The sequence below is a fragment of the Amblyraja radiata genome, chromosome 30, assembly GCF_010909765.2.
Source record: "Amblyraja radiata isolate CabotCenter1 chromosome 30, sAmbRad1.1.pri, whole genome shotgun sequence".
NCBI classification, from domain to species: Eukaryota; Metazoa; Chordata; class Chondrichthyes; order Rajiformes; family Rajidae; genus Amblyraja; species Amblyraja radiata.
The window spans coordinates 5,432,660-5,458,015 of NC_045985.1; the positions used below are offsets into that span (position 1 = coordinate 5,432,660).

The window sequence follows — 25,356 nt, forward strand, 5'->3', positions numbered from 1 at the left end:
GCGCCAAAATCGCGCACACCCGCAGCGACAGATTTTCAGCGACGCTTCAGGTAGGCTTTGCAACATACCTACATTACAGTAGCTTTTTAAAAAGAAAGGGACACAATCAACGAAGAGACAAACATTCAAAGCTACTCTCTGCACCAACCGGTCGACTGCACGAGCAGTGACCCGGCAAGGATTGGGTTGTCAGTTGTCACTAATAAAGAACACGCAAACTGTAACACAAACATCCACCACAGCATTCATCACTGTGGTGGAAGGCACAAAAATCTGGCCAGTCCTCCTCCATTCCCCCCCCCCCCCCCCCCCCCGTGGACAGGACCAGAGTCCAGAGTCAGTCCAGGATCAGCTCTCCCTCACCGGAGACCGCGGCTTTAGATTGTTGTAGGCCGCAGGCCGGCGGTCAAGTTTAAAGTCCCCGCCACAACCAGAAGCACCGCAGACTGCAGGGCAGGCGGTCGAAGCTCCCCTCCAGGGGTGATGGTAAGTCCACGCCGGCCCCGCGGTAGAAGTATTCCAAATGGAATTTAAACTGGAGGTGGGACAACTGGAGCATTGAAATAAATCATACACCATCTTCACAATTAAACATTGCAAACCAACAGGAAATGTTCAGAGTATTTTAGACCGTTAAACAGAAAAGCAAAAAGCTGTGGAGATGAGAAGATGTTTAGAAGTACGAGTCAAGAGTTAAGATTCAAGCGAGTTTATTGTCATGTGTCCCAGATAGGACAATGCAATTCGTGCTTTGCTTCAGCACAACAGAATATAGTAGCCATAAATAAATACAGAACAGATCAGTGTGACCATATATCATTATATAAATATATTCACGCATGAATAAAAAAACAGATAAGGTGCAAATAAACATAGAAACATAGAAATCATAGAAATTAGGTGCAGGAGTAGGCCATTCGGCCCTTCGAGCCTGCACCGCCATTCAATATGATCATGGCTGATCATCCAACTCAGTATCCCATCCCTGCCTTTTCTCCATACCCTCTGATCCCCTTAGCCACAAGGGCCACATCTAACTCCCTCTTAAATATAGCCAATGAACTGTGGCCTCGACTACCCTCTGTGGCAGGGAGTTCCAGAGATTCACCACTCTCTGTGTGAAAAAAGTTCTTCTCATCTCGGTTTTAAAGGATTTCCCCCTTATCCTTAAGCTGTGACCCCTTGTCCTGGACTTCCCCAACACCGGGAGCAATCTTCCTGCATCTAGCCTGTCCAACCCCTTAAGAATTTTGTAAGTTTCTATAAGATCCCCTCTCAATCTCCTAAATTCTAGAGAGTATAAACCAAGTCTATCCAGTCTTTCTTCATAAGACAGTCCTGACATCCCAGGAATCAGTCTGGTGAGCCTTCTCTGCACTCCCACTATGGCAATAATGTCCTTCCTCAGATTTGGATAATGATAATGGTCTATTAAAGTTCAGAGTTTTGTTTGAGATGAGTTTAATAGCTTGATGGCTGTGGGGAAGTAGCTATTTCTGAACCTGGTCGTTGCAGTCTTCAGGCTCCTGTACCTTCTACCTGAAGGTAGCGGGGAGATGAGTGTGTGGCCAGGATGGTGTGGGTCCTTGATGATGCTGCCAGCCTTTTCGAGGACATAGGTTTAAGGTCAGAGTATCAAGAATTAATACAATTAATTAACTAATTCATCAGGGATAACTTTCTTCAGAGATGCTGTCTGTCCCGCTGAGTTTCTCCAGCACTTTTGTCTACCTGAGTTATTCATCCAAACCTCTTCGTGTTTAAGTACATTTTAATCTTACTTGTAGTCAAACTCCGGCAGAAATCGTGCGTGGTCAGACTCGTGCTCGGTAGAACTTGTGCATGGTAAAACTCCAGCATGGTAGAAAGCCGTGCCTTCCCCATGCCTCCTCCAAACAAGTCACTAAAACTAACATGCGTTGGCGTGAAAAATCCCAGCCACAAACACTCCTCAGACTACAGATAAATCCCACCAACATAATTACAGGCAGATAAAAGGTAACTAGTGTGGTAACTAGGTAACTTAATAATAACATACAGAGTTAACCCTTCGAGCCTGCACCGCCATTCATTGTGATCATGGCTGATCATCCACAATCAGTACCCCGTTCCAGCCTTCTCCCCATATCCCTTGATTCCACCAACCCCTAGAGCTCTATCTAACTCTCTGGGCCTCTACTGCCTTCTGTGGCAGAGAATTCCACAAATTCACAACTCTCAGGGTGAAAAATATTTTTTGTCATCTCAGTTTCAAATGGCCTCCCTTTTATTCTTAAACTGTGTGACCCCTGGTTCTGGACTCCCCTATCATTGGGAACCTTTTTTCTGCATCTAGCTTGTCCAGTCCCTTTGTAATTTTATACGTGTCTATAAGATCCCTCTCATCCTCCCAAATTCCAGTGAATACAAGCCCAGTCTTTCCAATCTTTCCTCATATGACAGTCCCGCCATCCTGGGGATTAACCTGGTGAACCTACGCTGCACTGCCTCAATCACATGGATGTGCTTGCGCAAATTAGGAGAGCAAAACTGCACACAATACTCCAGATGTGGTCTCACTAGGGCCCTGTAGAACTGCAGTAGCCTTCCATGTCTCCAGATTTCCTCTCCCCTGACTGTAATTCTGAAGGAGGGTCTCGACCCTGAAACGTCACCTACTCCTATCCTCCAGAGGTGCAGCCTGAGCCACTGAGTTACTCCAACATTTTGTGTCTATCTTCAAGTTTTACTCAACTCAACTAAACTGAACTCAAACTGTCTCCATCCCCTACCCCCTTCCCAGTTCTGCCACCAGAATATAGTAGCCATAAATAAATACAGAACAGATCAGTGTGACCATATATCATTATATAAATATATTCACGCATGAATAAAAAAACAGATAAGGTGCAAATAAACATAGAAACATAGAAACATAGAAATTAGGTGCAGGAGTAGGCCATTCGGCCCTTCGAGCCTGCACCGCCATTCAATATGATCATGGCTGATCATCCAACTCAGTATCCCATCCCTGCCTTTTCTCCATACCCTCTGATCCCCTTAGCCACAAGGGCCACATCTAACTCCCTCTTAAATATAGCCAATGAACTGTGGCCTCGACTACCCTCTGTGGCAGGGAGTTCCAGAGATTCACCACTCTCTGTGTGAAAAAAGTTCTTCTCATCTCGGTTTTAAAGGATTTCCCCCTTATCCTTAAGCTGTGACCCCTTGTCCTGGACTTCCCCAACACCGGGAGCAATCTTCCTGCATCTAGCCTGTCCAACCCCTTAAGAATTTTGTAAGTTTCTATAAGATCCCCTCTCAATCTCCTAAATTCTAGAGAGTATAAACCAAGTCTATCCAGTCTTTCTTCATAAGACAGTCCTGACATCCCAGGAATCAGTCTGGTGAGCCTTCTCTGCACTCCCACTATGGCAATAATGTCCTTCCTCAGATTTGGATAATGATAATGGTCTATTAAAGTTCAGAGTTTTGTTTGAGATGAGTTTAATAGCTTGATGGCTGTGGGGAAGTAGCTATTTCTGAACCTGGTCGTTGCAGTCTTCAGGCTCCTGTACCTTCTACCTGAAGGTAGCGGGGAGATGAGTGTGTGGCCAGGATGGTGTGGGTCCTTGATGATGCTGCCAGCCTTTTCGAGGACATAGGTTTAAGGTCAGAGTATCAAGAATTAATACAATTAATTAACTAATTCATCAGGGATAACTTTCTTCAGAGATGCTGTCTGTCCCGCTGAGTTTCTCCAGCACTTTTGTCTACCTGAGTTATTCATCCAAACCTCTTCGTGTTTAAGTACATTTTAATCTTACTTGTAGTCAAACTCCGGCAGAAATCGTGCGTGGTCAGACTCGTGCTCGGTAGAACTTGTGCATGGTAAAACTCCAGCATGGTAGAAAGCCGTGCCTTCCCCATGCCTCCTCCAAACAAGTCACTAAAACTAACATGCGTTGGCGTGAAAAATCCCAGCCACAAACACTCCTCAGACTACAGATAAATCCCACCAACATAATTACAGGCAGATAAAAGGTAACTAGTGTGGTAACTAGGTAACTTAATAATAACATACAGAGTTAACCCTTCGAGCCTGCACCGCCATTCATTGTGATCATGGCTGATCATCCACAATCAGTACCCCGTTCCAGCCTTCTCCCCATATCCCTTGATTCCACCAACCCCTAGAGCTCTATCTAACTCTCTGGGCCTCTACTGCCTTCTGTGGCAGAGAATTCCACAAATTCACAACTCTCAGGGTGAAAAATATTTTTTGTCATCTCAGTTTCAAATGGCCTCCCTTTTATTCTTAAACTGTGTGACCCCTGGTTCTGGACTCCCCTATCATTGGGAACCTTTTTTCTGCATCTAGCTTGTCCAGTCCCTTTGTAATTTTATACGTGTCTATAAGATCCCCTCTCATCCTCCCAAATTCCAGTGAATACAAGCCCAGTCTTTCCAATCTTTCCTCATATGACAGTCCCGCCATCCTGGGGATTAACCTGGTGAACCTACGCTGCACTGCCTCAATCACATGGATGTGCTTGCGCAAATTAGGAGAGCAAAACTGCACACAATACTCCAGATGTGGTCTCACTAGGGCCCTGTAGAACTGCAGTAGCCTTCCATGTCTCCAGATTTCCTCTCCCCTGACTGTAATTCTGAAGGAGGGTCTCGACCCTGAAACGTCACCTACTCCTATCCTCCAGAGGTGCAGCCTGAGCCACTGAGTTACTCCAACATTTTGTGTCTATCTTCAAGTTTTACTCAACTCAACTAAACTGAACTCAAACTGTCTCCATCCCCTACCCCCTTCCCAGTTCTGCCACCAGTCTTACTGTCTCCAACTACATTTTATCTCCGTCCCGTCCCCCTGCCCTGAAGAAGGGTCTTGACTCGAAACGTCGCCCATTCCTTCTCTCCAGACATGCCGCCTGTCACGCCGAGTTACTCCAGCATTTTGTGTCTTCCTTTGATTTAAACCAGCATCTGCAGTTCCTTCCTCTATCATTGAACCATTGACTCTTTTACCTGAGGGAGCCCCAGTTGCTAGGTAGCAGGTGTGTCCCGCCCCCCAGTTGCTAGGGACCAGGTGCCTCCTGTTCCCCCAGTTGCTAGGGACCAGGTGCCTCCTGTTCCCCCAGTTGCTAGGGACCAGGTGCCTCTTGTCCCCCAGTTGCTAGGGACCAGGTGCCTCTTGTCCCCCAGTTGCTAGGGACCAGGTGCCTCTTGTCCCCCAGTTGCTAGGGGCCAGGCGATCCTTGCCCCCCAGCTGCTAGGGACCAGGTGACCCTTGCCCCCCAGTTGCTAGGGACCAGGTGACTCTTGCCCCCCAGTTGCTAGGGACCAGGTGACCCTTTGCCCCCCAGTTGCTAGGGGCCAGATGCCTCTTGCCCCCCAGTTGCTAGGGACCAGGCGATCCTTGCCCCCCAGTTGCTAGGGACCAGGTGACCCTTGCCCCCCAGTTGCTAGGGACCAGGTGCCTCTTGCCCCCCAGTTGCTTGGGGCCAGGTGCCTCTTGCCCCCCAGTTGCTAGGGGCCAGGTGACCCTTGCCCCCCCAGTTGCTAGGGACCAGGTGCCTCTTGCCCCCCAGTTGCTAGGGACCAGGTGCCTCTTGCCCCCCAGTTGCTAGGGACCAGGTGCCTCTTGTCCCCCAGTTGCTAGGGACCAGGTGCCTCTTGTCCCCCAGTTGCTAGGGGCCAGGCGATCCTTGCCCCCCAGCTGCTAGGGACCAGGTGACCCTTGCCCCCCAGTTGCTAGGGACCAGGTGACTCTTGCCCCCCAGTTGCTAGGGACCAGGTGACCCTTTGCCCCCCAGTTGCTAGGGGCCAGATGCCTCTTGCCCCCCAGTTGCTAGGGACCAGGCGATCCTTGCCCCCCAGTTGCTAGGGACCAGGTGACCCTTGCCCCCCAGTTGCTAGGGACCAGGTGCCTCTTGCCCCCCAGTTGCTTGGGGCCAGGTGCCTCTTGCCCCCCAGTTGCTAGGGGCCAGGTGACCCTTGCCCCCCCAGTTGCTAGGGACCAGGTGCCTCTTGCCCCCCAGTTGCTAGGGACCAGGTGCCTCTTGCCCCCCAGTTGCTAGGGGACCAGGCGACCCTTGCCCCCCCAGTTGCTAGGGACTAGGTGCCTCTTGCCCCCCAGTTGCTAGGGACCAGGTGCCTCCTGTTCCCCCAGTTGCTAGGGGCCAGGTGACCCTTTGCCCCCCAGTTGCTAGGATCCAGCCAGGTGACCCCTTGCCCCCCAGTTGCTAGGGACCAGGTGACCCTTGCCCCCCAGTTGCTAGGGGGCAGATGCCTCTTGTCCCCCAGTTGCTAGGGACCAGGTGACCCCTTGCCCCCCAGTTGCTAGGGACCAGGTGACCCTTGTCCCCCAGTTGCTAGGGGCCAGGCGATCCTTGCCCCCCAGCTGCTAGGGACCAGGTGACCCTTGCCCCCCAGTTGCTAGGGACCAGGTGACTCTTGCCCCCCAGTTGCTAGGGACCAGGTGACCCTTTGCCCCCCAGTTGCTAGGGGCCAGATGCCTCTTGCCCCCCAGTTGCTAGGGACCAGGCGATCCTTGCCCCCCAGTTGCTAGGGACCAGGTGACCCTTGCCCCCCTGTTGCTAGGGACCAGGTGACCCTTTGCCCCCCAGTTGCTAGGGACCAGGTGCCTCTTGCCCCCCAGTTGCTAGGGACCAGGTGCCTCTTGCCCCCCCAGTTGCTAGGGGACCAGGTGACCCTTTGCCCCCCCAGTTGCTAGGGACCAGGTGCCTCTTGCCCCCCAGTTGCTAGGGACCAGGTGACCCTTGCCCCCCAGTTGCTAGGGACCAGGTGCCTCTTGCCCCCCCTGTTGCTAGGGACCAGGTGACCCTTTGCCCCCCAGTTGCTAGGGGCCAGTTGCCTCCTGCCCCACTCCGTTGCTAGGGCGGCGCGTCACTTCCTGCCCGCGGCACCGGAAGTGGGGCCTGGCTGGATTTTGGCGGCGACGGCGCCGACCGAAGGCTGAGGAAGGACCGGGGACGAGGCGCCGACTGGATCCACCCCCACCTCCTCCTCCTCCCCCCCTCGGTCTGCATTGAAGCAGCAGCGCTAGAAGGTAGAAGATGTCATCGTTGTCGGGGGGGGAGGGGGGGCGAGGGGACGGGAAAGGAAGGAACAAATACAATATATTAAACCCGGGCCCGGAGAGGGGGAGGGGGAGGGGCCGAGGCGCGACAACCTAACTTGGAAAGGGGCGGGCCCTCCCGGCCACGACCAATCAGAGGACGGAGCGTGACGTCACCTCGGATGCGGATTGGCCGACGGCGCCGTCAATCAATGGGCAGCTGCAAGTTTGGTTGACCCGGTGCCCAAAATCCTGGCAAACATTTATTTTCTTCTTCTGAGGGTGAAATGCCTGTTTTAAATGGGTTTGCCAGTGGGATTTAACGTCAAGTCAAGAGTGTTTTATTGTCGTGTGTCCCCAGATAGGACAATGAAATTCTTGCTCTGCTGCAGCACAACACAATATGTCAACATAATACAGAACAGGAGATAAAAAGTTCAGTGTAGGGAGAGAGGAGAGGGAGGGGGAGGGAAGGGGAAGGGTCAAGTCAAGACAGACCCAACAGAATATGTAAACATAATACAGAACAGGAGATAAAAAGTTCAGTGTAGGGAGAGAGGAGGGGGAAGGGGAAGGGGAAGGGGAAGGGGAAGGGGAAGGGGAAGGGGAAGGGGAAGGGGAAGGGTCAAGACAAGAGAGTTTTATTGTCATGTGTCCCCAGATAGGACAATGACATTCTTACTTGCTGCAGCACAACAGAATTTGTAAACATAATACAGAACAGGAGATAAAAAGTTCAGTGTAGGGAGTGAGGAGAGGGAGGGAGGGGGGGGGGAAGGGTCAAGTCAAGAGAGTCTTATTGTCATGTGTCCCAGATAGGACAATGAAATTCTTGCTTGCTGCAGCACAACAGAATATGTCAACATAATACAGAACAGGAGATAAAAAGTTCAGTGTAGGGAGAGAGGAGAGGGAGGGGGGTAAAGGGTCAAGTCAAGAGAGTTTTATTGTCATGTGTCCCAGATAGGACAATGAAATTCTTGCTTGCTGCAGCACAACAGAATGTGTCAACATAATGGTGTTAGCATTGACAACATGACGGTGCTGACTCGAAGGGCCGAATGGCCTACTCCTGCACCTATTTTCTATGTTTCTATGTCTATGGTAATACAGAACAGGAGATAAAAAGTTCAGTGTAGGGAGAGAGGAGAGGGAGGGGGGGAAAGGGTCAAGTCAAGAGTGTTTTATTGTCATGTGTCCCAGATAGGACAATGAAATTCTTACTTGCTGCAGCACAACAGAATATGTAAACATAATACAGAACAGGAGATAAAAGTTCAGTGTAGGGAGAGGAGGGGAGGGGAGGGGGGAGAGGAGAGGGGAGAAAGGGGCAAGTCAAGAGTGTTTTATTGTCATGTGTCCCAGATAGGACAATGAAATTCTTGCTCTGCTGCAGCACAACAGAATATGTAATACTGGATAGACTCGGCTTGTACTCGCTAGAATTTAGAAGATTGAGGGGGGACCTTATAGAAACGTACAAAATTCTTAAGGGGTTGGACAGGCTAGATGCAGGAAGATTGTTCCCGATGTTGGGGAAGTCCAGAACAAGGGGTCACAGTTTAAGGATAAAGGGGAAATCCTTTAGGACCGAGATGAGGAAAACCTTTTTCACACAGAGAGGGGTGAATCTCTGGAATTCTCTCCCGCAGAAGGTAGTTGAGGCCAGTTCATTGGCTATATTTAAGAGGGAGTTAGATGTGGCCCTTGTGGCTAAAGGGATCAGGGGGTATGGAGAGAAGGCAGGTACAGGATACTGAAATGCATTTCGTTGTCTCTGTACTGTACACTGACAATGACAATTAAAATTGAATCTGAATCTGAATCTGAATCTGAGTTGGATGATCAGTCATGATCATATTGAATGGCCTACTCCTGCACCTATTTTCTATGTTTCTATGTCTATGTTAATACAGAACAGGAGATAAAAAGTTCAGTGTAGGGAGAGAGGAGAGGGAGGGGGGGAAAGGGTCAAGCCAAGAGTGTTTTATTGTCAAGTGTCCCAGATAGAACAATGAAATTCTTGCTTGCTGCAGCACAACAGAATATGTAAACATAATACAGAACAGGAGATAAAAAGTTCAGTGTGGGGAGAGAGGAGAGGGAGGGGGGAAAGGGTCAAGTCAAGAGTGTTTTATTGTCAAGTGTCCCAGATAGAACAATGAAATTCTTGCTTGCTGCAGCACAACAGAATGTGTCAACATAATGGTGTTAGCATTGACAACATGGGCTGACTCGAAGGGCCGAATAGCCTACTCCTGCACCTATTGTCCATGCCTTGGTTTGTTGGGCGATTATTTGAGCCGCCGCCTAGTTTTTGTTTTTGCGGTCAAACTGGCCGTGAAAGATGTCGTATTGAAATGTGGGGATGATCGAATTTGTATTTTCGAAGATCTGGATACAAAATGCTGGAGTAACTCAGCGGGACGGGCAGCATCTCTGGAGAGAATGAACGGGAGACGTTTCGGGACGAGACCCTTCTTCAGACTGAGGGTCAGGGGACAGAACAAAGCAGACGATGATCAAGGAAATGTCGATGGCTGCTTCAGCCATCCAATTGATCCCCCGCCCCCCCCTTTTTCAATGCCTGCTTTACAAACCCTTTCAAACCATAGTTTGTCTTATGTTGGACAAAAATGCTGGAGAAACTCAGCAGGTGAGGCAGCATCTATGGAGCGAAGGAATAGGCAACGTTTCGGGTCGAGTCTGAAGAAGGGTCTCAACCCAAAACATCACCTATTCCTTCGCTCCATAGATGCAGCCTCACCCGCTGAGTTTCTCCAGCATTTTTGTCTACCTTCGATGTTTCCAGCATCTACAGTTCTTTCATAGTTTGTCTTTTCACAGTTTATGTTTTGACTGGGTAGCACTCAAAAGAAAAGCTATTCACTGTATTGGGGTAGACATCCCTTCTATCCAGAAATGCTGCCTGTCCCGCTGAGTTACTCCAGCATTTTGTGTTAATCGTGGTTCATTGTAAGCTGAGGGGAAAGTGCTAAGGAGGCATACAATTAGAGAAATTATTAGAGAGAATGGAGCAGCTGGGCTTGTACACTCTGGAGTTTAGAAGGATGAGAGGAGATCTCATTGAAGCATATAAGATTGTTAAGGGTTTGGACACGCTAGAGGCAGGAAACATGTTCCCGATGTTGGGGGAGTCCAGAACCAGGGGGCACAGTTTAAGAATAAGGAGTAAGCCATTTAGAACGGAGACGAGGAAACACTTTTTCTCACAGAGAGTGGTGAGCCTGTGGAATTCTCTGCCTCAGAGGGCGGTGGAGGCTTTCAAGAGAGAGCTAGATATAGCTCTTAATAATAGCAGAGTCAGGGGATATGGGGAGAAGGCAGGAACGGGGTACTGATTGTGGATGATCAGCCATGATCACATTGAATGGCGGTGCTGGCTTGAAGGGCCGAATGGCCTACTCCTGCACCTATTGTCTATTGTCTATTAATCATTAATATAAAGACTGAAACTCAACAGGAAGACAGTGGTCAGTCTGAAGAAGGGTCTCGACCCGAAATGTCACTTATTTCCCTTTCTCCAGAGATCCGTTGAGTTATTCCAGCTGAGTTATTCTACCTCTTTTCGGTAGAATCTAGCATCTGCAGTTCCTTCGGTTCCAAGTTCTAAGGACGACAGGTGGGGAGAGAGGGAAATAAAGAGTTACCAAGTTAGATCAATCGATATTCATCTCGCTGGGTCGTAATAGTACTCGGTTTGTTGGGAAATAATTTTAAGCCACTGCCCAGTTTTTGCAGTCGGTGAAGGCGAAGTGCCCGCAGTGCATGCTGGGGGTTGTAGTTCCACTAGTCGGGCTCGCGGCTTAACGTGGCCTGAGTGACGTCACAGGCGGACTACAACTCCCAGCGTTCAACCGAGAACAAGTAATGGCCGCATTTTACCTCCTTGTCCCAGGTCACATTCTATCGTTAATCCCGTTCTTCGGTGCCAAATCCCCACTCGACCGTTTATAAACCGGACAAAGCATGAAATCTTACCTCTGACCATCTCCTGGCAGATATCATCTGGTTTTCATCTGTTTTACGCTCTATATTTTTGTCAGGTACTTGCTTTTCTGCACCCTTTTCGTTATCGTCATTAGGTGTGGAGTTTTGACGATTTGTTGGATTTTTGCAAGTGGAATTCTGAGGATTTATCACAGACCTTGTATTGAAACGTGCAGTTATTAATTATGACTTTCATTTCAGTTATGCAAACATAAACACAATTTAATCCGTTTTGTTGACACATGCTGCCATGCTGAGGCAATTATTTTGTAGCAGTTCTAAGGTGAAAGACACTGCAAACTGATAAATGATTCATATCTGCCACGAGTTCCTGTTGTTGGTGTTTGATTATTTATGTGCATTCTTGGAGCTCTTGTTATCTGTTCAAATCTGCCAAATTTTATTTCTATTGCTTTAATTTGAAAATCAGTGTAGGAAGGAGGAGATTTACTAGAATGTTGCCTGGGTTTCAACAACTAAGTTACAGAGATAGGTTGAATAAGTTAGGTCTTTATTCTCTGGAGCGCAGAAGGTTAAGGGGGGACTTGATAGAGGTCTTTAAAATGATGAGAGGGATAGACAGAGTTGATGTGATCAAGCTTTTCCCTTTGAGAATAGGGAAGATTCAAACAAGAGGACATGACTTCAGAATTAAGGGACAGAAGTTTAGGGGTAACATGAGGGGGAACTTCTTTACTCAGAGAGTGGTAGCGGTGTGGAATGAGCTTCCAGTGGAAGTGGTGGCGGCAGGTTCGTTGGTATCATTTAAAAATAAATTGGATAGGCATATGGATGAGAAGGGAATGGAGGGTTATGGTATGAGTGCAGGCAGGTGGGACTAAGGGAAAAAAGTTGTTCGGCACGGACTTGTAGGGCCGAGATGGCCTGTTTCCGTGCTGTAATTGTTATATGGTTATATGAAGGAACTGCAGATGCTGGTTTACATGGAAGATAGACACTAAATGGTGGAGCGGGATAGGCAGCCTCTCCAGATAGAAGGAACGGGTGACTTTTTGGGTCGAGACCCTTCTTCAGATTGAGAGTCGGGGAGAGGGAAATGAGATATGGAAGGGTAGGGTGTGAAAACGAGAGATCGAAGGAGAGACACTGAGATAAGGAAGTGCAAGGAGTGACAACGAGACATTAAAGGGGATGCAGCTCAAGGAAATGTAGACTAGATAATTGTTGGCCAGGAGAAGGTGACCACGAAGCAAGCAGAGATAACATTTATTCAGGGGGATTGGCACATGGATTTGCACTGAATGAAGGGATATGGAGTCCGTGCTGGTGAATAGGAGATGGTCTTGGCATTGTGTGTTGGAAGGAACTGCAGGTGCTGGTTTCCACCGAAGAGAGGCACAAAATTCTGGAGTAACTCAGCGGGTCAGGCAGCATCTCCGGAGAAAAGGAATAGGTGTCGGGTCGAGACCCTTCTTCAGACTGGATCCCTGATGCTCTGTCTGAAGAAGGGCCTCGATTTGAAACGTCTCCTATTACTTTTCTCCAGAGATGCTGTCTGACCCAGCTGAGTTACTCCAGCATTTTGTGTCTATCTTTGGTCTTGGCTCAGACACAAAATGCTGGAGTAACTCAGCGGGTCAGGCAGCGTCTTTGGAGAAAAGGAATGGGTGACGTTTCGGGCCGAACCCCTTCTTCAGACTGAGAGTCAGGGGAAAGTGAAATGAGAGATATATTGATGGTGATCTCGTGAGATATAGAACAATGAATTAAAGATATTCTGAAGAAGGGTCTCGACCCGAAACATCACCTATTCCTTTGCTCCATAGATGCTGCCTCACCCGCTAAGTTTCTCCAGCATTTTTGTCTACTATAGATATTCTGAGTTACTGCAGCTTTTTGGCTCTGTCTTCGGTTTAAACCGTCATTGGCAGTTCCTTACTACACATTTTGTGTTGGCATCATGTTCGGCATGGATACAGTGGGCTGTACGGCCTGTTCTTGTGCTGTACTGTTCTATATTAATTGAAGCATTGACAAAGCAAGTGATATCGAAGCAACCCGCCAATAGAATGGGGTTAGCACGGTGGTGCAGCGGCAGAGTTGCTGCCTCACAGCGCCAGAGACCCCGGTTCGATTCTGACTACGGGTGCTGTCTGTACAGAGTTTGTACGTTCTCCCCGTGAGTTTTCTCCGAGATCTTCGATTTCCTCCCGCACTCCAAAGGCACCCAGGTTTGTAGGTGAATTGGCTTGGTATATAAATGAAGTGTGTTGTGTGTTGGGTAGTGTTAGTGTGCAGGGATGGCTGGTCGGTGCGGACTCAATGGGCCTGTTTCCGCGCTGTATCTCTAAACTAAACTTGCCAAACTAGTAAAAGCCACAAGCTCTGTGACATCACTTCCGTCGGCTGGTGACATCACTCGGCGGCCACTGTGACCTCATAACCACAAATTGGTGACATCACTGCAGTCAGGGCCGCACTGTGACATCATTCCACTCAGCTGGTGATTACCTTGCTGGCCTTCATTGCCCTTTGCTGCTGCACTGAAGACGCTGCTTTACTTGTACCTGATCCTGCTACATAACCGACAATGCCCAGACACAGAAGCATGGACAGCTCGCTGTTGCAAGATGAACACCTGCAGCTTCCAAATGACAAACAAAGTAGGTCGTTTCGTACGGAAATCAAATGTTCACGGATGTTAGATTCATAGCCTAAATTTAGGAAGGACATTCTTGCTATTGAGCGAGTGCAGCATAGGTTTACAAGCTTAAATCCCGGGATGGCGGGACTGTCATATGCTGAGAGAATGGAGCGGGCGGCTGGGCTTGTACACTGGAGTTTAGAAGGATGAGAGGGGATCTTATTGAAACCTATAAGATTGTTAAGGGTTTGGACACGCTAGTGGCAGGAAACATGTTCCCGATGTTGGGGGAGTCCAGAACCAGGGGCCACAGTTTAAGAATAAGGGGTAAGCCATTTAGAACGAAGACGAGGAAACACTTTTTCTCACAGAGAGTTGTGAGTCTGTGGAATTCTCTGCCTCAGAGGGCGGTGGAGGCTGGTTCTCTGGATACTTTCAAGAGAGAGCTAGATAGGGCTCTTAAAGATAGCGGAGTCAGGGGATATGGGAAGAAGGCAGGAACGGGGTACTGATTGGGGATGATCAGCCATGATCACATTGAATGGCTGGCTCGAAGGGCCGAATGGCCTACTGCACCTATTGTCTGTAATGTTGTAAAATTTTAAAAATAAGATGGAAAAGTCAACGCTATTCCTCGAGTGTAAGTCTAGTTGATGCGGTGTAAACATTTGTCAAGGTTTCTCCAACAGCTGTAACTTCCGGCTATGTTGAGGTTAAATTGCAGCAAGGATTCAGAGTGTTTAATGGTAACATTTATCGACAATGGAACAGTGGAACTCTTACTTGCAGCAGCATAACAGGCCTGTAATATAATACACCAATATCCCATTTTTGGGGTGGCACTTTGGCGCAGCGGTAGAATTGCTGCCTCACAGCGCCAGAGACCCGGGTTCGATCCTGACTACGGGTGCTGTCTATACAGACTTTGTGCATTCTTCACGTGGCCTGTGTGGGCTTTCTCTGGGTGCTCCAGTTCCCTCCCACACCAAAGACGTACAGGTGTGTAGGGTAATTGACTTTGGTAAAATTGTAAATAGTCCCTATTGTGTGCAGGATAGTTATGGTGTGCGGGGATCGCTGGTCGGCATAGACTCGGTTGGCTGAAGGGCCTGTTTCCGTGCTAAACTTAAAAAAAACTGAAATATATAATCAAAAATTCAACTAATTATTGACCCCGATACTAGTGCAAATATTCAAAAATCTTAGTATCTCGGTTACAGCACCTAGTGGGCATTTGTGGCAGTGCCCTGGAATGGTTCAGGTCTTATCTGGCAGACAGAACTATGTGTGTAAGCCTGAAGGTACACAAAATTGCTGGGGAAACTCAGCGGGTGCAGCAGCATCTATGGAGCGAAGGAAATAGGCGACGTTTCGGGCCGAAACCCTTCTTCAGACTTTTATGTGTGTAAGCCTTGCTGGTTTTGAATCCTCCTCCGCTCCTCTGTCATATGGGGTTCCACAGGGCTCAAATTTAGGGCACTGCTTTTCTCACTGTACTTACTTCCTCTGGGTTCCATTCTTAGCAAGCATGGCATCTCTTTTCATTGTTATGCTGATGATAGCCAACTATATGTGCCGCTGAGGAAGGAAAATGCTTTCTCTGTCAAATCACTTCTGTTATGTCTTGATGACATTAAATCCTGGATGGCCCTAAACTTTCTAGGTTTTAATGAAAAGAAGACAGAGGTGATAGTGTTTGGTCCCAATGGCTGCCGTGAACCTCCCCCTGTTGACTTGGGTCCCCTGGCACTGTATGTGAAGCCAACTGTTTTGAACTTGGGTTTTAAGATGGACAGTGATTTTAAATTAGATCATCAAATAGGCACGGTAGTTAAGTCCAGCTTCTTTCATTTAAGGCAGCTGGCAAAGGTGAAGCCCATTCTTGAGCGGCAGCATTTTGAAACAGTAATCCATGCCTTCATCACGTCTAGGCTGGATTACTGTAACGCACTCTATTTTGGAGTTACTCGATCTTCCCTGGCTCGTCTCCAGTTGGTTCAGAATGCTGCTGCTCGCCTTTTAACTGGAACTCGAAAGAGGGAGCACATAACGCCAATTCTGGCCTCCCTCCACTGACTCCCGGTGTACTTTCGAGTTCATTTTAAGATTCTTTTATTTGTTTTTAAATCTTTAAATGGTCTCGCCCCGCCTTACCTCTCTGAGCTGCTTCATCCCTACGCTCCTGCCCGGTGCCTCAGGTCAGCTGATCAGCTGCTCCTGGAGGAACCGAGGTCTAAGCAGAAGCTCAGAGGGGATAGAGCCTTCTCTGTTGCTGCTCCGACATTATGGAACACTCTGCCGTTGCACATCAGACAGGCCCCCTCACTGTCCATCTTCAAAACCAGTCTTAAAACCCTTTTCTATTCCTTGGCTTTTGACCCTGCATGAGACTTTGCTCCTGTTTTAGTGTTTTTAATGCTTTTTGTATTGTTTTTACTCTCTTTTTTAATGTTTTTATTGTCTTGTAATAATTTTTTTTGTTCATGATTAGTCACGTACAGCACTTTGTTGCAACAGTGGTTGTTTTTAAAGTGCTCTATAAATAAAGGTCTTTAAAATGATGAGAGGGATAGACAGAGTTGATGTGATCAAGCTTTTCCCTTTGAGAATAGGGAAGATTCAAACAAGAGGACATGACTTCAGAATTAAGGGACAGAAGTTTAGGGGTAACATGAGGGGGAACTTCTTTACTCAGAGAGTGGTAGCGGTGTGGAATGAGCTTCCAGTGGAAGTGGTGGCGGCAGGTTCGTTGGTATCATTTAAAAATAAATTGGATAGGCATATGGATGGGAAGGGAATGGAGGGTTATGGTATGAGTGCAGGCAGGTGGGACTAAGGGAAAAAAGTTGTTCGGCACGGACTTGTAGGGCCGAGATGGCCTGTTTCCGTGCTGTAATTGTTATATGGTTATATGGTTAAAGTTATTATTATTATTATTATTATTAAAAAGCCACTATTCATTAGTGCAACCAAAGATGGATCATAGCCTGGTGTGTAGAGTTCAAGAGGTTGTTGGACTAGCGTGCAGAAACAGGCCCTTCACCCCGTCATGCCTATGTTGACCCTCATCTGCACTAAGATAATCACAATATTGCTGTAACTCAGCGGGACAGGCAGCATCTGTGGACAGAATGAATGGGTGACGTTTCAGGTCGAGACACTTCTTCAGATTTCTACACTAATCAGCTTGATTCATAGCCGATGTCTTGTCAAGGTCTGGCTCTTCAGATTTCTACACTAATCAGCTTGATTCATAGCCGATGCAAGGACTGGCTCATGCAATCGAACACTGTGAAGGTACCTGCCTCTGTCACAATATGGCGGTACGATACCAGTAGGTCTTTTACAGCGGAATGGGATTCTCTGCAGCTGATTGTGAAGTAATTATTTTTCACTGTCCTCTCCATTTCCTGTTCTGAGAGCTGTAACGAGTGCCAAGCAAAGATCATAGTATCTTTGACCTGCACCTCCTCCAACCTCATCTATTGCATTTGCTGCTCTAGGTGTCAGCTGCCCTACATCGTTGAGCCCAAGCGTAGGCTTGGTGATCGCTTCGCCCAACACCTCCGCTCGGTTCACAATAACCAACCTGATCTCCCGGTGGCTCAGTACTTCAACTCCCCCTCCCATTCCGAATCCGACCTTTCTGTCCTGGGCCTCCTCCATGGCCAGAGTGAGGCCCACCATAAATTGGAGGAGAGCAGCACCTCGTATTTCGCTTGGGCAGTTTACACCCCAGCGGTATGAACATTGACTTCTCCAATTTCAGGTAGTCCCTGCTTTCTCCTCCCCTTCCCAGCTCTCCCACAGCCCACTGTCTCCGCCTTCCTTTCTTCATCCTGCCCCACCCCCCTCACATCAGTCTGAAGAAGGGTCTCGACCCGAAACGTCGCCTATTCCCTTCGCTCCATAGATGCTGCCTCACCCGCTGAGTTTCTCCAGCATTTTTCTCTACCTTCTATTTTCCAGCACCTTCTTAAACAGTATCTTGCTCGAATATATTTGCTGCCAAGTAGGTGATTCCACAATTCACTGTTGTCTAGGCTTCAAAGTTGCAAAACTTGAAAGACTTGCTAATTTGCGTTAGTTTTAGTCTCTCTCGGTTACAAGGCTTGTCTAATTTGAGGTGCAGACCAGGAGATAGAAACCAGGAACTGCAGGTGCTGCTTTGCACAAAGTGCTGGAGTAACCAAGAGGGTCGGGCAGCATCACTGGAGAATATGGGAAGGTGATGCTTGGAGAGGCGATGCTTCGGGTTGGGACCCTTCTTTTTGCCGGCTTTCTTTTGCATCTCCTCCATGTACTTATTCTGGGTGATCAGCCATGACTCGTGACCGGAAACGTCACACATTCCTTCTCTCCAGAGATGCTGCCTGTCCCGCTGAGTTATTCCAGCATTTTGTGTCTATCTTCGGTTTAAACCAGCATCTGCAGTTCCTTCCTGCAGAGTCATCAGCATAGTAGGAGCTGACCTCTCATGGAGCTGTCTAATGTATTCAGTTCCCTGACTATCTATAACCTACCCCCCCCCCCCCCCCCCCCCCCCCCCCCCCCCCACCAACGCTATTACTCTAGAGACCCTTCCCAAATAGTTAGTCTGTTCTGTTTTGTTTTTTTGTTGCTTCTGCCACTTCTTAGACAATAGGTGCAGGCGTAGGCTGTTCGGCCCTTGGAGCCAGCACCGTCATTCACTGTGATCATGACTCATCATCTACAATCAGTACCCCGTTCCTGCCTCCCCATATCCCTTGACTCCGTAATCTTTAAGAGCTCTATCTACCTCTCTCTTGAAAGCATCCAGAGAATTGGCCTCAACTCGCAACTCTCTGCAAAACGTTTTTCATCGTCTCCGTTCTAAATGGCCTACCCCTTATTCTTAATACCTCTTCTTAGCCACTCCGCACTGCACCCCACCATCTTCTCTTCTCCCCTCTCCTGTGGAATAGAAGATGTAAAAGCATGAAAGTGCGTACCACCTGGTGCAGGATCGGTTTCTTCCTCGATCTTCCAATCTGCCTCATTGCGACCCTTGCACTTTTTAATACCTGCACTTTCCCCAGCTAGAACATTTTATTCTGCATTCTGTTTATTTTACCTTTTGCAGTACGTGTTGTGCTCTGGTATGGTATGAACTGCCTATCCAGCGCGCAAAGCAAAGACGAATTAGGCTATCCAGCCCATCCCTACCATTCAATCATGGCCTATCTATTTTAACCCCATTCTTCTGCCTTCTCACCGAAACCTTTGATGCCCTGAGTAATCGAGAATCTATCAATCTCCCAATGACGTCAAAGATTGAAAAGACTAGGCTTGTTTTCACTGGAGTTTAGAAGGATGAGGGGGGGATCTTAATAATGATAATAATGGATGGGATTTATATAGCTCCTTTCTAATACTCAAGGCGCTTTACATCGCATTATTCATTCACTCCTCAGTCACACTCGGTGGTGGTAAGCTACCTCTGTAGCCACAGCTGCCCTGGGGCAGACTGACGGAAGCGTGGCTGCCAATCTGCGCCTACGGCCCCTCCGACCACCAACAATCACTCACACACATTCACACACATTCACACACAGGCAAAGGTGGGTGAAGTGTCTTGCCCAAGGACACAACGACAGTATGCACTCCAAGCGGGATTCGAACCGGCTACCTTCCGGTTGCCAGCCGAACACTTAGCCCATTGTGCCATCTGTCGTCCATCTTATAGAAACATTTAAAATTATAAAAGGACTGGACAAGCTAGATGCAGGAAAAATGTTCCCAATGTTGGGCAAGTCCAGAACCAGGGGCCACAGTCTTAGAATGAAGGGGAGGCCATTTAAGACTGAGGTGAGAAAAAAACCTTTTCACCCAGAGAGTAGTGAATTTGTAGAATTCCCTGCCACAGAGGGCAGTGGAGGCCAAATCACTGGAGTAATTTAAAGAGTTAGATAGAGATCTAGGGGCAAGTGGAAACAAGGGATATGGGGAGAAGGCAGGCATTGGTTATCGATTGGGGAAGATCAGCCATGATCACAATGAATGGTGGTGCTGGCTCGAAGGGCCTAATGCCCTCCTCCTGCACCTATTTTCTATGCTTCTATGTTTCTATGACTTGGCAATGAGATTCACCACCCTCCGGCTAAAGAAATTCCTCCTCGTACCAATAATACCAGTTTCACTGCGTGCTTCCTGGAATGTTGTTTGCAACTTTTCTACACTATTGCCTGAAGAATGAATGAATGAATGTTTATTAGCCAAGTATTCACATACAAGGAATTTGCCTTGGTGCTCCGCCCGCAAGTGACAACGACATACAGAGGAAATTCTGTCCCAAGTTTGCCCGTTGCTTTTGTACATCGATTGTAAGGCTTTTCGAGGGGTTGTTATAGGTCCACTGTGCGAGGTGGAGAGGGGTAGACATGTGGGGGAGGGGGGGGGGGGTGTGGCTTGGGGAAACTGACTTTTCCATCTTCCCCCACACCCAGGCTTGGCTCCTGTCTGCTGATCAGAGGGATATTGGTGACCAGAGTGGGGGCAGTGAGTTTGGGAGCATTTTCCCCACCTCCCCACCCCCCCCGTGACACATCCTCCCGCTGAAAGAGGATGTGCGGTGGTGAGTCGAGTCACGTCACTCTCAGGGTGAAACGATCAACATGGGGCACTAATCAAGGTTTCCAATCCCGCGGTCCATTGCGGCTAATCAAACCAAAATTGGCACGTTGCCACGCGCTCTCTGCAGCCTTTGCCAATTGCGTCTGAGTCTTTTACCTGCAATCAATTCGGCAACTGAATCATCCTGCCACAACCAGAGAGCAACGCTGAACTACTATCCACCTCTCTGGTGACCCTCGGACTATCCATGATCGGACTTTGCTGGCTTCACCTTGCACTAAACGTTATTTTATTATCATGTAAATGGATTGTTTGTAATCATGTCTTGGCTTTGCGCTGACTGGTTAGCACGCAACAATAGACAATAGGTGCAGGAATAGGCCATTTGGCCCTTCGAGCCAGCACCGCCATTCAATGTGATCATGGCTGATCATCCCCAATCAGTACCCCGTTCCTGCCTTCTCCCCATATCCCCTGACTCCGCTATTTTTAAGAGCCCTATCCAGCTCTCTCTTGAAAGCATCCAGAGAACCTGCCTCCACCTCCCTCTGAGGCGGAGAATTCCACAGACTCACAACTCTCTGTGAGAAAAAGTGTTTCCTCGTCTCCGTTCTAAATGGCTTGCTCCTTATTCTTAAACAGTGGCCCCTGGTTCTGGATTCCCCCAACATCGGGAACATGTTTCCTGCCTCTAGTGTGTCCAAGCCCTTAACAATCTTGTATGTTTCAATGAGAGATCATGGGGAAGATCAGCCATGATCAATGGGGATGTAGTTTGCTTGGAGTGCAGCCATGTTATATGTGCTGCAGGCCAGGCATACTTCAGCACCATTGTGAATGTGGTGACAGAAAATGGAATCCTATCTATCATCTGGGGTGTTAATGTTGGGGTGATACTGATTCAAAGATAGGGCATGGAAACTGACCTTTCGACCGGCTGAGTCCACACCGAGCATCAATCACCCATTCACAGTAGTTTGAGTTTTGTTGCTTAGTTTAAAGATGCAGCGCTGAAACCGGCCCTTTGGCCCACCGAGCCCGCCACAACTAGCGATCCCCGCACACTTAGCACTATCCTACATGTTCACAATGTTGGGGGACATGTTGGGTGAGTCCGGAACCAGGGGCCACAGTTTAAGAATAAGGGGTCGGCCATTTAGAACGGAGACGAGGAAACACTTTTTCTCACAGAGAGTTGTGAGTCTGTGGAATTCTCTGCCGTGGAGGCCGGTTTTCTGGATACTTTCAAGAGAGAGCTAGATAGGGCTCTTAAAGATAGCGGAGTCAGGGGATATGGGGAGAAGGCAGGAACGGGGTACTGATTGGGGATGATCAGCCATGATCACATTGAATGGCTCGAAGGGCCGAATGACCTATTCCTGCACCTATTGTCTATTGTCAAATGTGTACATGTTCTAGGTGTATTTGTGGGCAAAATCTATTTGAAAATATCATCACTGTCTTGTTACCTGTACAGATTCCTTGCACTGTGGAAGAACAACAGACCAATAACTCTAGCATTGAAATCATTGAATTTCCCTTTTAAAGAGAGAAATATAATGTCAGCGTGGTGGAGAGACTTTGGTTTGAAAACGGAACGCTCTGGATTCCTGAATGGGTGATTGGAGGTCAGTGTAGACTCGGTGGCCAACTAACCTACAAACCCGCACTGGATAGACTCGGCTTGTACTCGCTAGAATTTAGAAGATTGAGGGGGGATCTTATAGAAACTTACAACATTCTTAAGGGGTTGGACGGGCTGGATGCAGGAAGATTGTTCCCGATGTTGGGGAAGTCCAGAACAAGGGGTCACAGTTTAAGGATAAGGGGGATTCTTTTAGGACCGGGATGAGAAAAAAAATTTTCACACAGAGAGTGGTGAATCTGTGGAATTTTCTGCCACAGAACGTAGTTGAGGCCAGTTAATTGGCTATATTTAAGAGGGAGTTAGATGTGGCCCTTGTGGCTAAGGGGATCAGGGGGTATGGAGAGAAGGCAGGTACGGGATACTGAGTTGGATGATCAGCCATGATCACATTGAATGGCGGTGCAGGCTCGAAGGGCCGAATGGCCTACTCCTGCACCTATTTTCTATGTTTCTATGTTTAGGATGCAGAAGGAATTAGGAGCAGAACTTTGGACCACCGAGTCCACACCAACTAGCAATCTCCCTTACTCTAGTTCCAGACACCATTCATCATCATTGTTGACAACATTAGCGACGCAGTGGTGCTGGTTTCCGACGGGAACGGTGACGGACGCACCACACATCTCTGTCCTCCAGTTCCTGTGGACTTCCGTCGCTGGAAGTATAGGATTTTGGTGTGTGTGCTTTGTCATCGTTCCTTACAATGCTGCGTACGACAGTGATCGCAACTTCTACTGAAGTGTGGATGGCTAGAAGCTCATCTGCCCTTTGACAGGTCTTGTCTTTGGTCCTGCTGGGGGTCCACAGCCCCCTCCTCACCTGGAAAAACCAGGTGGGGGAGACGGTTTAGTCGCCGACCATATGGAGCAGGTAGCATGGGATTACATGGTACCCGTGGTGGGGAGAACTCCCCCCGACCTGACTACTAGGGACAATTTATAGAAGCCAATTACAGAGCTGCCAAGCAGTACGAATTTTCCGTATTTTGTAGGGAAATACGATAAGAATACAGATGTACGGATTTGCTTTGTAAAATACAGATTTTTTTAAAATCAGCCCGACTTCCTGTTTCATCTTCCTGCTTCAAAAATGCAAGGATATAAAAAGTCATACTGTAACTCTAAAAATTAAAGCAAATTAAATCTATTACAGGTGCACAACCTTTTATCCGAAAGCCTTGGGACCAGACACTTGTCGGATTTCGGAATTTTTCGGATTTCCGAATGGAAGATTTTTAGCGTAGATTAGGTAGGTAGCGCGGGCGGCTTGAAAAGTCTGGAGCGGCTGCCTCCTCCCCGGAGACCGGGGAATCATTGCATAAATGTTAGTCAGTTAGTTTGGAGGGATTTTATGTGGTGGGGGGGGGGGGGGGTGAAGGGGGAAATTTTAATTCTTTGTCCCCTACCTGGTCGGAGAGGCGGGGAGCGGGCAATGCCTTACCGGGTCGCCGTGCAGTAAGCTCCGGAGCGCTGTGGCCGCCGACTCCCAACATCGCGGAGCTGGGGGCTGCGGGCGTCCGGCCGCGGTTGTAGCTCCGACCCCGGCAACTCTACCCCTGGCTGCGCGGCGCTCCAAATCCAGCGCCGCCCGCGGCCGGACGTCCGCAGCCCCAATGTTGAGAGTCGGCGGCGTCGCAGCGCTGGGATACCAGCGGGGAGCGGGCAATGCCTTACCGGGTCGCCTTGCGGTAAGCTCCGGAGCGCTGTGGCTGCGGGCTGCTGGATTTGGAGCGCCGCGCAGCCAGGGGTAGAGTTGCCGTGGTCGGAGCTACAACCGGCGCCACCCGCAGCCCCAGCTGGGAGTCGGCGGCCACAGCGCTCCGGAGCTTACTGCACGGCGACCCGGTAAGGCATTGACCGCTCCCCGCCTCTCCGACCAGGTAGGGGACTAAGAATTAAAGTTTCCCCCTTCACATAAAAGCCCTCCAAACTAACTGACTAACATTTAAGCAATGATTTACAGATGTTTAAGTGTCCCCCCGGTCTCCGGGGAGGAGGCAGCCGCTACAATAGTACAGACCTGGGTTGACCGTGGGTCGTTTCGGGTCAAGTTTGGCGCCAAACGCGAGCTTTGGTGTGCAGACGACATCCTGGGGAAAATGGCCAGTTTTCGGAGTTTTTCGGTTTCCGGAACTCCGGATAAAAGGTTGTGCACCTGTAGTATTTTAAATTTCAAGATCTGGATGATTATTTTTGTAAGCTTTGATCTGCCTGTCCTGCTACTGGTTTAAACAGCGCTGTCGTGCTAAACTGATTATAGCGTTACCAGCTGGAGCGTTATTGCCTTTACACATAGCGCTATGGGTCACAGACTTTGGGGAGGGAGAAGGAGAGGGAGGGAGGGAATAAGAGAGGAAGGGAGAAAAAAAGGAAGGAGAGAGGGAGGGAAAGGGGGGGGAGAGAGAGTGAGGGAGAGAGAGGGAGGCTTCCAAAATGGCTTCTTCACCACCATCTGGTGCTAAAATCAGGAAGCAGCCGTTCAAACAGAAGTATACAAAGAGATGGCAATGAGTGCACTGCCAAGTAAGGTGCGTAGAAGACATGTCAATTGGTAGCAAAGTTATGCATTCTTGGAATAATAATAATAATGGATGGGATTTATATAGCGCCTTTCTAATACTCAAGGGGCTTTACATCGCATTATTCATTCACTCCTCAGTCACACTCGGTGGTGGTAAGCTACTTCTGTAGCCACAGCTGCCCTGGGGCAGACTGACGGAAGCGTGGCTGCCAATCTGCGCCTTCGGCCCCTCCGACCACTACCAATCACTCACACACATTCACACACAGGCATGGGTACGACTGCACATTAAAAAAACACATTTTTTTCAGCAAAATGGGTCAGCGTGAAAATACTGATTTCCTCAGCAAAATACTGATTTTCAGGTACTAGAATACTGAAATGTTCTGACAACACTTGGCAGTTCTGCATTTAACCAACAAAGGTGCATGTCTTTGGGATGGGGATGAAACCGGAGCGCTCTGAACAAACCCACGCGGTCTCTGGGAGAATGTACCCACTCTGTACAGATAGCACCCGAGGTCAGGATCGAACCCTGGTCTCAGGGAGATGTGCCGCAGTGCTGCCCACGTTAATGCACGCTGCGTGTGTGCGTATGCATCGGCCAGCTTCATTGGCCTTTATTCATGGGCCAGGTTGGCACACCTTCACTGGAGATGGAATAGGATGTTATTTTGGCACTTGCAGCTAAATTTTCAACATGCAAAATTATGAGTGTAGACGGGAACTCCGGAGTTAGGCAATAGATGCAGGAGTAGGCCATTCGGCCCTTTGAGCCTGCACCGCCATTCACTGTGATCATGGCTGATCATCCACAATCAGTACCCCGTTCCTGCCTTCTCCCCATATCCTTTGACTCTGCTATCTTTAAGAGCTCTGTCTAACTCTCTTGAGAGCATCCAGAGA

General features: G+C 48.6%; 1 protein-coding gene across 3 annotated transcripts in view; it reads left to right on the plus strand.

The window, feature by feature from the left end:
* The first annotated feature begins 6,920 nt into the window (after positions 1 to 6,920).
* The window catches only part of csnk2b (casein kinase 2 beta), a 49,911-nt gene continuing 31,475 nt past the window's right edge, over positions 6,921 to 25,356 (plus strand). For 2 of the 3 annotated variants that reach the window (XM_033047385.1, XM_033047384.1), the window contains exon 1: positions 6,921 to 7,063. The gene's annotated coding sequence lies outside the window, so the exon portion shown is untranslated. Of the gene's footprint in view, positions 7,064 to 11,115; positions 11,140 to 25,356 lie in introns of those variants that run through there. The other variant, XM_033047386.1, reaches the window with a different exon arrangement.